This window comes from Sus scrofa, chromosome 11 (genome assembly GCF_000003025.6).
Source record: "Sus scrofa isolate TJ Tabasco breed Duroc chromosome 11, Sscrofa11.1, whole genome shotgun sequence".
Lineage (NCBI taxonomy): Eukaryota > Metazoa > Chordata > Mammalia > Artiodactyla > Suidae > Sus > Sus scrofa.
This window is the reverse complement of record NC_010453.5, coordinates 51,228,716-51,245,217: the sequence shown is the minus strand read 5'-3', so window position 1 is coordinate 51,245,217 and position 16,502 is coordinate 51,228,716.

Sequence of the window (16,502 nt, the reverse complement as noted above, 5' to 3'; positions counted from 1 at the left end):
GTCAGGGATTGACTAAATCTGTGTCCTCATGGATACTACTCAGATGTGTTTCTGCTGAGCCACGAAGGGAACTCCAAATTTTCTTTCTCCATCTTTCTGTTTTCTTCTGCCCCCTAGAATTTCTCTAATACTTCTTGTTTCCTAAGAGAAGTTTAATTTTTCAGGACGTGTGAGTTGCCTTCAGTTTCTCATTGAGGTCTGATTACGTGGTACAATTCCACTCAACTGCCCAAATATTTATAAAAAAAATAATCCTGGGTATCAGAATGCAGGTGACCAAACATGCTTGTATCCTTGAGAAGATCTTAAGCTAATGGGGCAGACACATATGCAGACAATCCAAGACTGCAGAAAATAGGTGGAGAAGAGCCCTGTGGATCTGTGAGGGGCACAGATGAGGAAGAATCTTACCATCCATGGGAGAATTGGATCAGATCTTAACAACAAAGTAACATTTAAAATCAGTCTTAAAGAATGGCTACAAATAAGCTAGAAAATTTTTTTTTTACCTAATCTCTCCCTTCTCAATTATTTTTTATTCATGTGATACTCTTGGAAATGAATAGTCTCCAGATTTTTTTCCCACCACAAAAACACAACAGAAAACCATTAATTTTTTAAAGTGCATTTGTTATTTCTGGTTGTCCAGTTGCCACTGCATTTCTTATAAGGTGTGTGTGTTTATTTATTTATATATTTTAGGTATTCTGATTCTGGCATGTTAAAGAATCCCATGGGATCCAAATGGATGGATTCTGAGGAGCTAGCACACTGTAAGCTGCTATCAGTTTTTTACATGCAGGTGTGAATGAAGCAATTGGAAGCAAGTTTTAGAGGGACAGGAAGATGGGAGGCAAGAGGGTAGAGGAAAGAGATGGCTGGAGAATCACTAGTGAAAAGGGAGGAGACTGTAGGATGGGGACCCTGAAATGGCTAAAGACATGCTTCTCTGTAGAAGTGCCCTGTGTGTGCATGAATGCCTTCTGAGTTATATTTCATTTGAACGACAAGGGTGTAAAGGATCTCTAAGGTGGCCTCTGATAGCACCTGGGTTCTGAGAAAACTGAGGAATAAAATAGAGAGGATTAATACAGGATTACACAAATCTCCCTTTGCCACTGGTAGAGTTCAGAGCTTTGGGAGATTTATGATCTTAAATCCAGAACTGGGCAGACTTGCTGTCCATACTTCATCTTGGCTGCATTAGATGGGAGCAGGCTACTCCTCAAGGATAAGTCCCCAACCTCTTCTCCACATTCACCAAGCATAAGGCCACTCTTCCTTCCCTGGACTGGAATGAGGAGGGAGGGCAGGAAGAGGCTAGAGAGATGCTAAAAGTCTTGCTTCACAGTAAAGATGAAGGAAATAACCAAGAGAAAAGCTTCCCCACTCCCAATAAGGTACTCTCACTTAATTTAGAAAAAAAAGGAAGTCGAAACGTAAGTATGGATGATGTTGCCTTTTAGTCCTTTACCTTTTGCTCTCACTGTCCTTTGTTTTGGTCATTACTGCTTTCTCAGACTTTCTGCAGAGACTTGAAGTGGGACTAGCTTCCATCCCTCTTTGATTATTCTCATCTCAATTCTTCCATTTTTTAATTTTTTTGGGTTTGTTTTTGCTTAAACATGGAGCCCATTTCTTAAAGCAGCATGCAGAAGAATGGGGGAACTAGTTGCTTTTGAGTTTTTTTGTTTTTTCGTTTTTTCCCTTTTTAGGGCTGCACCACAGCATATGGAAGTTTCCAGGCTAGGAGTTCAAATGGAGCTTTAGCTGCCGGCCTAAACCACAGCTCATGGCAACACTGGATCCTACTGGGCGAGGCCAGGAATTGAAACCTGCGTCCTCATGGATACTAGCGGTTTTATTTTTTTTATTTTTTATTTTTTTTTATCACTGAGCCACACTGGGAACCCCTGCTTTTAAGTTCTTAATGCTAATGCCATCTTTGGCATTCGACTTTGGCACCTTTTAGTTCCCTTTGGTATCCAGAGTTGGTAGATTCTGTCAGGTGCAATGTTGAGGGACTTGCATCTCAGTACAGTGAGAGTGGAAGCAATGGCTTGTTTACCTGCTCTCCCCACTGTGGTGTAGTGAATTATTACAAGTCATTTAAATTAGCCTTGATATTTGTTTTAGGGAGCCACTTCCTTCATCTTTCAGTTTCCTCTTGATAGCATCACCCCTGTGAGGCTTACGGGAGCGTCAGGGACTTGAAGTGAATGGTCCTCCGAGGAAATCTTCCTAGGGGGTGAGACCCACTTGGAGTTTGTGAATGCTTGGGAGTTTGATTCTCACTATGAAATGAGATCAGCATAAGACAGAAATGTAATGAAGCAATATTTTGTTCCTGTGGGTAAAGTCAGATTGGTGACAGCCAGGTATTCTGAGTCAAGTTGCATAATCTGGATTGATTTCTTAAGAAATTTAAAAATCACCTGTTACTGCAATGCTATGAATATATAAGAGTAGCAAGAGAGGAGATTCTAATATAAATGAGAAATAGTTCCATCAATGCTAATTTGCTTCTTGTTTTGTTCTTGACATGACAGAGTGGCTGAAGAGAACTTCTACTGCTGTGGCTGTCTTTCAAATAAAAGGTAGTTTTAGCATCATGTTTTAAAAAAGTAATTTTGGCAGAGATGGTATATATTTGCAAAGCACAAAGAGTAGTGCCTGGCATGCAGTGAGCACTGCATGAGGATTTTGTTAACTAGAAAGTATTAGAGTAAATCAAACTACATTTGCCAAAATTGGCAAATGAGGATGAAAACCTTGGGCACTGCTGATCATTTATAATTCAGATAATCTTCCCTATGTTTCACATCTTTTAGGATTAGCAGAGTCACTTCTGGTACCACTAGGTAAACAGCTCTTCTATAACAATTAAATAGTATTCACAAATAGCTTCCTTAGAGTTTCTCAGACTTAGAAATCACTGTAAATGTAAGGGAAACTATAAAGAACACTAATGAGAATTTATATATTAGTGAAAGTTTATGGTAGATTAACTGGAGGCAAAGTGATTTAATTATGAACAAAAAATGACATTGTCAGCCGTTAACAGTGCTCAATATATCTGCCAAATTCAGGAATGGAAGAAAAGATTGTGCATTGGCACCCTATATGTCTCCACTCAATGTTGATCATAAGCTTACTATTTACATACAAGGTATATTTAAAACTGATACAGACCAAGTATTGCAACCATAATCCCAAATAATCTCATTATTTAGTACACCCAATTCTTGTGAGATGCCAAAGCCGGAAATCTTCTCAAAGGAGAGTAACACATCTTTAAATGGCCCCTGCCATTTAAAGAGAACAACATCGAGGAGGAAAGGAAACTCCTCCCTTCCAAACTGATCAAAGCGATCACTATATTCACAGATTTAATCACACAATCCAGAGTCCTCAATGTTCTGATTTGAGGAGTCAATTTTCAAGGTGACTGTCAAGGTCAAGAAGAGCCTTCGTGCTCTCCTTTGCCATGGCCCATGAACTCCAGTCCTTCAGTGGCAATCTCCACCTTTACTGCTTCCTGAACACATTAACGGCCACGCTTGCAGAGGTCGGTACATGGGTCCCATAGCCGAGAGGGTCAAGGTACTTCTATGCAGACTAGCGACTGGAGCGCGGGACACCCTCGCACTTCGTGTGCGTGCAGCCTTGTGCATGCAGCTCAGAGATTCGCGCATGCAGCTCGGGTGTTTCCGCAGCAGCTGAGGCTGCGGTGGCGGCGGCGGCGCTCTCAGATGACGTCACTCAGGTGCGTCGCTTTAATGAGAGGACTATGACGGAGGCGGAGAAGGAGCAGGGGCCATTTAAAGATGTGTTTGAAAGAGGTGAGGTGGGAGAAAAGAAGAAAGCAGAACAGTTGACTTTGAGAGTGTTCTGCCAACTAAGGACAGTTTGACCTGGTAAGAGCACAATTTAGAGGCTCAAATTGATTTGGGGAATATCTGGGGTAAATATTATAAATGTTTAGAGAGCATTTGTTCAGAATGACGTGTAAAGCCCTCTTTTTGTGTGCTTTCCCAAAACATTTTTGATTTTTGGATCTAAGGTAGAGTGTGATCTCGTTCCGGGAAAATCTGAAGTTGGTCTTCAGGCCCTTAAGGTGCTAGAGTTTAGATCACCCAAATTTAGGTCTCCCTACTTCCAGAACATCCAGGGTCTTCTGAGGAGCCCTCTGCTTCAAGTTTGTGTCCTTGCCAAAGCGAGGAGGGAAAAGCCATTACAAAATTTTGAGTGTTATCTCTGTGCCTTGTAATTCCACATATATTATTTTATTAATCCTCCCGTCAGCCCTTTGAAGAATATTTTATCATTTTCATTATGCCTGTGAAGAAGCAGAAATTCAGCAAAATGAAATGCATCACTCACTGCCATATGGTGGGTGGTGGTGCTGGGAGTCAACACACATGCTTGACACTAGACTCTAGACACGCACTGTTTTTGTACCACTCACCATGCCATTTACCATTAGCTTAGATTTTGCCTGGCACTCTGTCATGCTTCTTCTTCTTTTTTTTTTTTAAAGCATAGCTTATCTACAATATTGTGTTAGTTTCAGGTGTACAGCAAAGCGATTTGGTTATATATATATTCTCTTTCAAATTCTTTTCCATTATAGGTTATCACAAAATATTGAATATAGTTCCCCATACTACATAGTAAATACATTTTGTTTATCTGTTTTATGAATGGTAGTGTGTGCCTGTCAATCCTATACTCCTAATTTATCCCTTTCCCCTTCTCCCTTGGTAACCACAAGTTATATATGTCTGTGAGTCTGTTTCTCTTATAAATAATTTCATCTGTATTTTTTTTGATTCTGCATATAATTGATATATATATTTACCTTTGTCTGACATATTTCACTTAGTGTGATAATTTCTAGGTCCATCCATGTTGCTACAAATAGCAATACTTCATTCTTTTTTATGGCTGAGTAATACTCCATTGTGTGTGTATGTATTATGTGTATGTATGTGTATGATTATATATAACTTCTTTATCCATTCATCTGGTGATGGACACCTAGATTGCCTCTATGTCTTGGCTATTATAAATAGTGCTGCTATAACTAGTGAGCTGCATGTATGCCTTTTTAAAAATTTTTTTTAATTTTTAGGGCTGCACCCTTGGCACATGGAAGTTCCCAGCATATGGGTTGAATCAGAGCTGAAGCCACTGGCCTATACCACAGCCACAGCAAAACTGGATCCCAGCAGTGTCTGTAACCTGTGCTGCAGCTTGTGGCAACACCAGATCCTTAACCCACTGAGTGAGGCCAGAGATGGAACCTGAATCCTCATGGATATAGTCAAGTTCTTAACCCACTGAGCCACAATGGGAACTCCTGCATGTATCCTTTTGAATTAGAGTCTTCATCTTTTCTGGCGATATGCCTAAGAATGGGACTACTGTATCCTAAAGTAAGTCTACTTTAAATTTTTAAAGGAACCTCCATACTGTTCTCCACAATGGCTGCACCAATTCACATTACCACCAGCGGGGTAGGAGGGTTCTCTTTTCTCCACACCCTCTCCAGCGTTTATTATTTGTAGACTTTTTGAGGATGGCCGTTCTTACCAGTTGCCATTGTTTTGATAGAGTTACGAGTCCTTACTGCTATTCTTTAGTGCATCTCTTTTTGTTGGTGCTTCTGATAAACAAAATCATGCTATGCTGTAAATGGCTGTCAGTGTCTTTTAACAAAGGCATATGTCAACCCTGAAGAGAACCACTGGCAGAAATATGAAGCTTGTCATCACTCTTTACATTGCCTGAATGATGCCCACAGGTCGGAAAACTTATATTTTCTTTGAAGAGTCTAAGGATATAGCATGCTGCAGAGTTCTATGTAGAGAACAGACTGGCAAATTGTACTGTGTGGATGAATGAATGAGTTGAAGGGCAGCATTCAGCTTCAACAGAAAGGCAGTTTAAATAGATTTCCACTTATGAACACTTCTTTTCACTCTTCATGAATAGCAGTGCTATCTGTACAGATGTAGGTTCTAAATCAAATAGAATATGGTAGTTTCTCAGAGATCCAATATGATGTGTGTTCAGAGTTTTTCAAAATTTGAACAATTTATAAAGTCATATGTTTCAATTGTGAATACTTTTTTTTTTTTTGATCACTGAGAGTGCATTTTGAGATGTGAACGATGATTGTAGTGTAGGGTGGTTGTTGAATTCAAGCTGTGTTAAACTGCCTGACTGCCCTGCTTTATTGTTTGTGACTAGAGGTAAAGCCGGGTGATAGTGAAATCAAATATTGATGAAAATGGCACTGAAAATGTGTTGAAGCAACATATTTTGAAATGTATGTAGAGCTCTTTGAAGTGAAATAATGGCTTTAAGTGAGTTCATAAAGATGTTAGTAACATCTTTTAGTGATAAAATTATAGTAATAATGGAAATTCCTAATATTATCCAAGAAAATAGATTAACTATAGGGCTTATTAATTTTCAAATTTAAGAATAATTTAATAATAACAGCATAGGAAATATATGCTATAAGAACTGAATTTTTTTGGTAAATCTCTTTAATATTGGCATAGCCTAATAAAGATGCATGTGGCCATCACAAGATTTACACAATGCTAAATATTTTTAGATTGATTTCAACATGAGAGATTGGAGAACACTCCTTTGGGAGTCTCAGGAGGACCATTTTAGCACATTTTCGATAAAGACCACTATGCACACAATAAACAACCTCAAATGTAATACTATTTGAACATTTAATCTGGTTACCTTTTAACCTTCACAAAATGTTAGAACTAGATTTCATACTTAATAAAGGAGGTGAAGTGTATGTATTTGTGTGTATGTGTGAGTTTTAATATAATGCTGTCCTTAGAGTCTTCGCTTAGCATACCAGCTCTATTTTCAATCAAGGCAAAAAGGAGGAAAATATGATAGGAATAAATGGATATGTATACATATCTTTAAAAGTATTTATACCCGAGTTCACTGATCTGTCCATTTGGCAAGGCTCTCTTTTAGAAGAAAATATTATTTTCATGATAACTTTTGTGCATTATTTTATATTTATGGAACATGGATGGAGGAGTGGTCCAGGATGGACAGCTAGATGGAGCTGGCTTTCCATAAGTCACAAGCTTTGTCATTGCTAGAAAAGCAAACTCTGATCATTTAGTGCAGATTCTGTTCTTTAGAGAAAAATAGAGAACACTAAAGTGTTCTCTCTGGTGGACCGGTAATGACAGTAAATGACGAGTCCCATTAAAAACAAAAACCGAATAAACTCTCACTTAATTGAACGCAGCCCTGCAAAGACTGCCGAGGGCCCTGCTCTCCCACAAGAGGTGTTTTGTTATAAGCATCCAAGATCACCACGGAACCTTGGATTTACATCAATCCTAAACCTTCACTGTGTAATTGCCTTACGCCTAGGTAACTAGTTTAAGGTGATGAGACAGTTTAACCATAACATCTAGAGCTATCTACAGCATACTCAATTTCTCTTATTAAACAACTTTATTTCTGGTTGCTTTCTATTTTATTATAGCAGCTACAAAATTCTTTTTATACATATTGATGGAGAGGTTTTTTGGTTTGTTTGTTTTTTCTAAGTTAGACCCCAGACTACTTCATTTAGTTTTAAAGAGTCAATGCTCAGCGCTGCTTTGCTTTGCTGAAAACCAAACTCCTGGTAACAGTCCCTATCTTCTCTCCTTCCCCCTGAAAAATTCCAATTGCATTGAGTTTCTGGTTCTAGGAATTTCTGTAGCACAGATGACAACATTTTCATGCTTTTTTGCTGAGACCTCATTTCACTTGTGCTTTCTAGAAGAGGGTCTCAAAGCAACCTTAGAATTTTCTAGGGAAAAACTCCCGAAGACATCCTCCCTTTGAAGGAGGGAAGAATGTATTATCCAGTGTACTTATTCCGATAGTTTTCACACATTTTTCAGGGATAGAGTAGGAAGCTATTCAGAATCAAGGCCACAGAAGTTCACTGGATTTATATCTAGTAACTTCTTGGCGCCTTCTTGAGTTAGGTTTTGTACACTCTTTCAGTTCTTGTCAGTGAATGGTCTGTGAACAGTTAGGGGTTCACCTAGATCTTCTCAGGAGTCCTCAGGTTAGTATTATTGACATAATAATACTAAGACAATACCGTTTTCACTGTGTTGACATTTGCACTGATGTTGCAAGAGCAACGATAGTTAAAAGTGCTAGTGCCTCAGCAGATTTAACGACAGGACATCAGTTTGTGGCATAGTCATCATGTTCTTTAGCATCTTTCATTCACTGAATGTCTTTGCTGAAATGGTATAAATGCCTAATATAACTAAATCTCAACCTTAAGTATATCTCTTTAATATTCTTTTTTTTTTTTTTTTTTTTTTGTCTTTTTGCTATTTCTTGGGCCGCTCCCGCGGCATATGGAGGTTCCCGGGCTAGGGGTCGAATCAGAGCTGTAGCCGCCGGCCTACACCACAGCCACAGCAACGCTGGATCCGAGCCGCAACCTACACCACAGCTCACGGCAACGCCGGATCATTAACCCACTGAGCAAGGGCAGGGACTGAACCCGCAACCTCATGGTTCCTAGTCGGATTGGTGAACCACTGCGCCACGACGGGAACTCCTAATGTTCTTTTGGTAAATGGGAAGTACCCATAAGCCCACTACTGCTGCAAACCAGCATATAATGCATATATCAAAAAAGGTAACTGGTGCAGTGGTGTGCCATAAGAGCACAATTAGTTCCCTTTTTCATGAAACACCATCTTTACTTGAATAAATGACTGATGTATAAGCCATGGTTATTCAGACTTGATTATTTGGTAGACGTTTCTTAAAAATAAGCAAAATGAACTTGTCCTTTTAAGGAAAAGGACTGACAGTTTTTGTTTCCAATGATCAAATTCATGCTTTCAGGCAAAACTTAAAGTATTAGAAAACTCAGATATGACACCATGAATTTATATCTTTACTACATAAACACTTTTCTGATAAGATCAGTGGGACATTAACAAATGTTATTTTTTGATGTTGTAAAATGGAATACATGAGGTACAATGCATGAGTTACAAAAACATACAGGAGTTAAAGATTCATTTGAAAGTTGACATAGGAGGTCCTGTCATGGCACAGTGTTTAACGAATCTGACTAGGAACCATGAGGTTGCGGGTTCGATCCCTGGCCTCGCTCAGTGGGTTGAGGCCCCACCGTTGCGGTGAGCTGTGGTGTAGGTCGCAGATGCGGCTTGGATCTGGTGTTGCTGTGGCTGTGGTGTAGGCTGGCGGCTACAGCTCTGATTTGACCCCTAGCCTGGGATCCTCCATGTGCTACCAGTGGGGCCCTCAAAAGACAAAAGAAAAAAAAAAAAAAAAAGAGAAAGTTGATATAGATAATATATTTCCGTGTAACAGAGTAGCAATCAGAGTTGTAAAGTTCATTCATAAGGTTTTCGTTTCCATGTTACAACTAGCTTTTAAGAAAATACCACTTGTTGAGTTTTGGTGTAGCATTGAAGAAAGATATCCTCAACTACATGAAAAGGCTTTTTAAAGACTTTTCCTTTTTTCTAACTACATATCTGTGTGAAGTCAGATTTCCTTCATATACTTCGACTAAAGAAACCTATTGAAACAAATTAAATGCAGAAGTAAGGTATCCAGCGGTAATCCATTAAATTAGCATGAAGAGTTAAGTAAAAAAAAAAAAAAAAAATCATGATAATTGCTAACTTTTTTTGCTTTTGAAAATACAGGTTTTTTTTTCAGTAGATGATAGGATTATGCTATTTTAAAATAGGTTAATAAACAAATTTTATTTCTCAGTTTTAATTTCTTTAAAGGTAAACATAAAGCATATAAACGTTCTTTGGGTCCTCAGTAGTTTCTAAGAGAGGAAGGGGATTCTGAGATGAAGAAGTCTGAGTATCACTATTCTGTCTTCCAAACGGAGAGATCCTAATCTCCAGCCTAGATCACCCATGTGTGGCACTGATATGCTGCCCAGATCTCCTCTTCAAAGAAAGGCTACCCCAGGTGCTTAGGAGTGCTGCCACCAACATCCTTCGGTCCCCAAGCCCTTCAGAGGTCATCTCAGGTGCAGAGAGCTGCCTCACCCAAGGTCCTGTCCTTTCTCAAGGTGGCCCACATCTAATGACTAGTAGATGCATGTGTATAGGGACATGGCCATCTTTGTCCAACTCAGGACAATTCTGACAGTCCTTCCTGTTTAGGCCAGTAAAACCTATATCCAGTCATTCTTGATTGTATGATGCACATTGTAGACACTTTGTTGTTGAGACTATGCATTTCCTTTCTTACTTTAAAGACTGTTAAGATTTTAGTTCCCAGGCAGTTAATATTCTGTTAATCAATCTTATTCTCTTGATGCTTATTTTTAAGCTTTATTATGGTGTATCTGTAGAAAGTCTTACCTTGGGAGGACTGGGCTTTGACTAGTGATTTTTACCTACCAGTGGCAAAAAAGCAAGACATCATCTCTCAAGACAAATGAGGGAAGGAAAGCAAATCTGAAAGCTTTTCCTATCCCATTCCTCTACCACTGTATCTTATGTCCTTGTCCCCCTTCTCCTGCCCCTCCAGACTGTAGGTATGCCTGACACTAGTTCCTAATGGCCTTCCTCTCTTCAGAGGTTTCTTGCTATTTCTATCTTAGTTTCTCACATCTGTACTTATCTTCCTCTTCCATGATTGCTCGATGGTAGTTTTTAGGGATAAAAACAGAGCTGGTCCATCATCTTAAAGGAACCTAGAAGTTCATTTCTTTCTCCTTTCTAAGACTGAGCTTCTTGAAGGCAGGGATGGTGAATTATTTATCTCTGCATCTCAGAAAATGAGATAATAACTGCATCTCAATGAAAGTTGGTACAGTTGTCAAGGCAGAGTTGTAATAGTTATATAACAGTCAGGCTAAGGTCTGACTGGATCATGAGGCCATTCTAATCAGTATGGCTTCCTGTCACTGTGGCCAGAGCAGTCAATGCGAACAGAGGTATTAGACCAATGATATCAATATTAATGTAGCCCCGAGCGAGAGTGAGATTTTTATGTGGCTAAGAACTGCTGTTGTAATTCTGAATTCAATGATGATATGGATCCTTGCAATGTAGATCTTGAGAATTGCCCAAAAAGATAACAGAGATTAGCAAAGCACATTGTTTATGTAGTTTATAGAACTAAAGGACAGTACATTAAACAATGAAAAATGTATAAAGTTCAACAGGTAAAAAAATGAATGCATGCAAAAACATTAGTGAAATCCAAGTAGGATCTGTTGATTGTACTGTGTCAATGTTAATTTCCTGGATTTGATAATTACTGTAGTTATGTAAGATGTTACCATTGGGAGAAGCTGGGTGATCTGTACATGTGACATCTCTTTACTATTTTTGTAATTTTTTATGAGTCTATAAATATTCTAAAATAAATTTTAAAAAGAATCATGCCTTTATGATGGAAGCAAAGACAGAAGATTTGCAGATAGGTGAAGCAGGGGGCAATATGCTTTAAATTTATGGGAAACAAGAGGAAATGTTATTATTATGAATGGTAGCTTTGCAAAATTCTCTAGGAGATGGAAAGATGAAAATATAAATAGGTATAAGACAAATTCACAAGTGATTAATTCATAATTTATGTATAAATGCAAAAATGCTATTTGGGCTGTAACTCTTACAGTTCCATTGATGACACTCGGTGATAAAATATGCCGCTGGATGAAAATAGTGGCATCACATGTCTAGTATAACAATATCCAAAATAGAGAAACAAGGTCCAGTGTGGAATGTGCTCTGGAGCCAGAAGCCTGATTTGAATCTAGACTCTGACAGCTACTAAATTTTTTCATTTCTTGGTTTTCTTAGTGAAACTGGAGAAAACAGTGGCATCTACATTGTAAGTTTCACATGAACATTAACGAAAGAACACAGAAAAACCAAGGCTTCTCACACTATTGAGCTAAAGAAACATTCAGAACAATTTCTAAAGTGTCATAAACCAACACTTCTATAAAACAGAATAAAAATGAATTGTGGAAAAATTAAATTTAAAAAAGATAAGCAGCAGGCCTGGGTTTTTTTCCCTTATTACATGCAATAGATATAAAATTACTCTTTCACATTGCTGTAGATGTTTTTAAACTCTCAATCTCAAATTCTGTACTTAACGTTAACTGTGGGCTGGTGACAAATAGATCACATATTAGGGGGAAGCACTGAAAAAAAAGTCTAGCTCAGAACTTGACTCTGATAATTAAACCTAACAATGGTCTCCTTGTAGATTGTTTCATTTTATTCTTATCTTTTCCCCAGTTTCCTTTAGGAAACAAACAAACAAAAACAGATCTCCTTCTTTGAGTACTTGATTATTTTCTAGCAAGCCTCCTATCCTTACTTGCTAAAGTTTCTTCCCCATGGAAGAAAAATCTCACTCTCAGAGGTCAATTCCCATGGCAGTCTCACTTTTTCAGTGCCTACAGTTGCTCTTGAGGACATACTATTCAAAAATACCCTCAGAATGTAAGATGTTGGTTTTAAGAGTTGAGTCATGGAGGTCTGTGTACTGGAGTGCTACAAAAGCCAGCACTTGTAGGAAATTAGCATCTGGAAATTCTTTATTATATATGTCCATGTTAAAAATTTACATAAATAGGAGTTCCCGTCTGGGCTCAGTGAAAACGAATCTGACTAGTAACCATGAAGACACTGGTTTGATCCCTGGCCTTGCTCTATGGGTTGAGGATCTGGCATTGCCATGAACTGTGGTGTAGGTCACAGACACGACTCAGATCTGGCGTAGCTGTGGCTGTGGCACAGGCCCCCTAGCCTGGGAACTTCCATATGCCATGTGTGCAGCCCTGAAAAAAGAGACAAAAAAAAAAAAAAAAAAAAAAATCCAAACCAAAAAAACCCCCGTAAACGAACAAGGCAGCATGGCACATGGCTAGACATTCTCTGTCTTTTACCTGTGGTTATGATCTTGAACTTATTTATTCTTCTTTTGAGTGCTCAGATTTGCTTTTGTATTCATTGATGAAAGAAAAACCATGCTTGTAGGAAACTGTTGATTAATGATTCGAAAAGTCCTATTGAAGATTTAATTAAAATACTGTTGAAAAATAAGAAATCGCTGGGAATCCAACAAAAATAGAATATTTTAGAGTTGTGTGCATTATCAAATGTAATTGTTAAGGTGGAAAGATTGAAAACAAGTGGCTTGGTTGCACTAATATAGGTATATTCAAGGTGCTTTATTTAATTTGCCATTTGTTGATAAAATATTAGTAAACATTGAGCACAGGGCCATCAAAAATCTTAAAAATATAACTTCTTGACTATATGAAAAACTACACCTTAGTGAATAAGAGAACTAGAGAAGGGTTGCTTAGTTTGGAGTTTTTGAAACTGTTTTTTTGTTGACTGATATCTGAAGAGCAGACTTTCCTTGCGTGAATTATGAAATTGCCTTAGAATTCTGCAAAGTTGGAATTGCTTAGTTACCCAAAATACCAGTTTTCCTAAATGTGTACTGTGCTACAGACTTGTTTTCTGGATATTATTTGTATTTATAATAGTTTGGATACAAATGATTTGAAATGACACTAACTCTGTTATAAATCAAATCTCTTCAATTCATATTAATCTGTTATTACAAGCTTGTTGATTATAAGTATCAAGTAAAAACACTTTAAACTAAGAAATTTAATTTATCCTGAAAATAATAATTTTGCTTTTGGTATCACTTGAAATTCGATTACTTTGGATAATTTTAGCAAGAGTTTTTTTTTTTAAATATGATTTGACATGGCTATATATGTAATATAAAGTTTCTGCATTGTACACTTTGAAATAAATTGAGTAACTTAAAGGATTAAGTGTTAGCAATTGTAAAAATAGACTTATTCTTTTAGGTTAAAATCTTCTCAAAGTAAATACAAAAGTTTTGACAAGTTGACATATAGGGAGAGACACAAAGATAAAACTAAAAGATGATATTCTGGTATTACAAAAATCAGTTTATATTTTAAAATCATATTTGAGACAAAGAAAAAATACATAATAAAAGATTGACTTTTATTGGGGAAAAAAGCCAGGCAATCACTTGAAATCATAAATGTCTTTTTGATTCAGATAGCACATAATTTAGGAATGACTTAGTGGTGAAAAAGGAGCTTCTTGCTTGTTTGGCTTGCCCCCTAGGTGGTGATAAAAGCGTTGCAAAGTGAAAAAGACATGGCAAAAAGACAAATGTAAGCAGTTCCTTCAGAAGATTCTGGTTTTGATTTTTAGAGATAAGTTGACTCAAGTTATCTTCTCCTTTTCATAGTTTTGCTCACATGAGCAAGGATAGTGTTTTTTAAGAGCCTTTTATCCAAATACTTTCCTGATTCCTTCTCCCCTCCTGCCTTCTGTCATCCACCAAATCTGGCGCAAGTATGGACTGGGGCACCTGTTTTCTGAACTATCATCATTGACTCACCAAATTTCAGCGTTGTTAGAGCTCTATGGGAATAATAAGAACCACTTAGATTAGACTGTGTTTGGCATAGTTAAATGAGGGATTATATTGCATATTCAATAATCCTTTGCTTACCGACATAAAAGGGAACCTGCTAAATACATATCTTGATTATCACATCCCAAGTTACATCAGAGTTTCATATTCCTTTGAACACATATCATTCAGCTGGAAATCCTCTGAGAACTGAGGAAACTGATTTTCAATATGTGTTCCCAAAACTGAATAATACCATTTCCTTTTTTAACAAATAAAACTTTCTCAGGGTACGTTTTGTTGTTGTTGTTTTGAATTCAGATGCATTTCCATCTTTTATTTTCAACATAGCATATTAGTGTTAAGACTGACATGTAATTAATGAGATTAACAAAATTTTAGGTGCTCAACCACTTAAAATCTAACCTAAAAAAGTTTAATATCTATTATGGATAAAGAGACAAGATTGCAAGTCCTGCTCAGTCCAAAGAAAAACAATCCAACGTTCCATCAGCATTCTGAAATGAAAAAATTTTTTGATGTCTATCTTTACAAAGAAAACAGGCAACAAAATGTTGAATCTGTATTTGCTCTTCTGATGTTATATTAATTATTGCTTAATCTAAAGTAAAGGGATTATTGGAGTGTAAAGGGGTTGTAGCTCATGGCCATTGTGTTATTTGTGAAAATCAGAAGCTGAAACAGCGCTGCTGTACACAGGTGTATAGGCTGTATACTGCACAACTCCAGGGAGCACCGTTTCTGTGGACTACGGTGTAAATGGCACTCCTTGGATTTGGACAGGATGGCACTTTGAAACTGGTGTTCTGGACAGAATGAGCAATAAGATGCCTGTTTCCCAGAAAAGACTGTAGAGATATTTTCTATTAAGCAGATGTAAACTTATTAGGTAGAGCAGTCCAGTTTCTTGAGATAGCTGTTCTGTATAACAAGAAAAATTTACCATTACTATTTCTACTTCCACAAAGACTATTTAAGCATGTAGTGGTGTGCCTGGCATTGTGTTACATTATTTACATTTTTCCTATTTAATCTTCATAATAATCTCATAAGGAAATTGAGGTTAGACTGATAGTGAACTCGTTCAACATAATACAACTGGTAAGCTGCAGGAATTGGAACTCAGATTTCTCTGACAGAGAAGCAGCTGCTTTTAATATATAATATACCATGATATCACCATAGGACATTAAACAGTTCCTACTGGCCTGCACTGAAGTTTGTATCATAGTCAGTGAATACCTGAACTTGTTACTTTGTCTGAAACTGGAGTACTTTTATTTTGAGAATGTAATAAAGAAGATCAAACTTTAGAAACTTCCTGATAAATACAAAAAATTCCTGTCTCTAGATGTCAGAACAAGATTTTCAGGCAGTGAATGACTTCTAAGTGGTATATTTTTGAGAATTCTTACTCCTTTCCCCCAATTATTCATTCTTTTTAGATTTAAACTATAGAAAGGGGCTCTGGCTGACTTAATTGAATCAGGCGTTTATTGAAAGGTAGTTGGGATTTCATGAAATTGCTAGAAAGGGCAAAGAATAGGCTCAGAGAATGCTCAGAAAAAAAGAGAGGTTATACAACCAGTATCATAGTCAAAATTGGGCCCTGGAAATGATCTGGGGCAGATCCCGTAGCTAATATTAATTTTTATGAAGTGACATTCAGATGATGATGGCCAAGAGCACTTGTCTTGGGCTCAGAGTATAAGAGGATCCCTTAAGATCAGTAATCAGGACATAATAATTTAATGAAATATTTTAAGAATCAAAATCAATGCGGCAATTCATGATGAACACAATATCAACATTTTACTTACTTTATTTTATTTTATTTTTTGTCTTTTTAGGGCTGTACCTGCAGGTTCTCAGGCTAGGGGTCGAATCAGAGCTTCAGCTGCAGCCTATCCCACAGCCACGGCAATGCCAGATCCAAGCTGCGTCTGCGACCTACACCACAGCTC